This window comes from Anneissia japonica, unplaced genomic scaffold (genome assembly GCF_011630105.1).
Source record: "Anneissia japonica isolate Jap-2015-1 unplaced genomic scaffold, ASM1163010v1 scaffold96923_len36874_cov136, whole genome shotgun sequence".
Classification (NCBI taxonomy): Eukaryota; Metazoa; Echinodermata; class Crinoidea; order Comatulida; family Comatulidae; genus Anneissia; species Anneissia japonica.
This window is the reverse complement of record NW_022753389.1, coordinates 7124-8807: the sequence shown is the minus strand read 5'-3', so window position 1 is coordinate 8807 and position 1684 is coordinate 7124. Positions and strand designations below refer to the sequence as shown.

Below are 1684 nucleotides of genomic sequence, written 5' to 3'. Positions count from 1 at the left end.
CTCTGGCGCCACCACTGCTTTGGGAAGAAAACACAATTCGTCGGAGAGAAAAAAAAATTATATGTTATCTTTATGAAATTCTAAAACCAGTTATATAAGCCTTTGAATACCCTAAACAATTGTCATAGTTTACCGGGGTCTCACGCCGGCCCTGGACTAGCCTACTTCCGAGTGATTTTGAGCCGACGCCTAACTACCATACATCCACTTAGCAAATCCAGGCGCCGCTTCTTTTATTAGTCGCCCTGCTTACTCCTGTAGGTTGTTATTGTAAAAAACAGCTTCACAGCGGTCCTGGATATATAGCTAGGATGTATAACAGAACTTTCAAATTATCAGTTATTGGAACTAATTTTATCTAACAGCAGCCTTACCTCTTCCAACAATTTTAGCTATGCTTTACTGACATCACCTTCCTGTTGTACCATCGCGCCTGTGAATGCAGGTTCATTGAGCGCGTTGAATAGGCCTATGCTTTGTTATCCTAAGATCTATAATGTGAGTGAATAAATTTAATCAATAAACTACCAGTGCGTGACTCTATATTTGGGTTGGGGGAAAACCAATTACAAGATCTTTGGCGAAATATGCAGCATCGGTTTAACGGTAACTATTTGAACACAAAAGATAGACAAAAGCGGTGTGTTGTTTAACAATTGAAAAGGCAAATAATATAGCCTAAATAAATTTCAATAGCAGTGATGGTGATACCATGAGTGTAGTGGTATTAGGTCTAAACACTTACTTAATTTACTATAGTTGCGAACAGAATGAAATATGAAGTGTCGGTACGAAATGAAAATGTAATAAAACGAAGGTAATCATACTGTGCATGTGAATACACCAAAAGTTTCGCTGTTCTTGTGTAGGTATCACGTATTGTAAGCCAACGACTCCCATAGTTGCTGCAGCCATTATATGAATGCTTTTTATGAAGCATTTTTCTATACCAAATAGTTTTATGGATCAATAAGCAAGAGGAAGCGGTTGGCGCAACGGTTGTCGTCTAGGCTTTATTTGTCTCTCCACCCAGCGGTATGTGCCTGGGCAAAAATTAAAATGTCAAAACACTGATTAGCTGCTTCAACACACACCATTTGTTTTTAGATAGTTTATTAGAGATTAATATTGATTACCTAGCAAAATTTATTTATTTTATTTTTCATTTATTTCCACCAGCAGCGAAGATTACCACTTAATTATAGGATTATGATCATAATTAGTTAATTAATTTTAATTAAGTTTAATATTATTTGTTCAGCTTTAATTTTTCTTTAATCTTAAAAGAATTACTTACAATATATAGGCCTAATAGTATTATATATATACATATATATATATAGTATAATATATTCCGCAATGTTTTCTTGTGGCTTGGTTGTTACTCTGAGTTTCGCGCCCTATGGCGGTCATCAGACAACTGGCAGCCTAAGGTTGTTACTTGATGTTACACCCATTTGTCACCTGTTTCCCTTTCATATTTAGAATTGTTGTGACGGCACTTAGTGATGAGCTCGTTTATATTGTTGGGTTCTTTGTAGCCGAACTAGTATCTTATGATCATGGTTACTTCTTGTACAGTATAACATCCCTTTTCGTGCTTTTGTTTGTATTCATATTTTATTTTATTATTTCATTAATATTATTACATGTAGCTGATTATGTGTTTCGTCGGTGTATAATC

The 1684-nt window shown here is 35.3% G+C and overlaps 1 protein-coding gene across 1 annotated transcript in view; it reads right to left on the bottom strand.

Moving 5' to 3' along the window:
• LOC117122831 overlaps window positions 1-425 on the bottom strand; it is a 4405-nt gene extending 3980 nt beyond the window's left edge. Inside the window, exon 1 of the mRNA XM_033268587.1 lies at window positions 375-425. The gene's annotated coding sequence lies outside the window, so the exon portion shown is untranslated. The remainder of the gene's footprint in view (window positions 1-374) is intronic.
• Window positions 426-1684: the final 1259 nt, after the last annotated feature.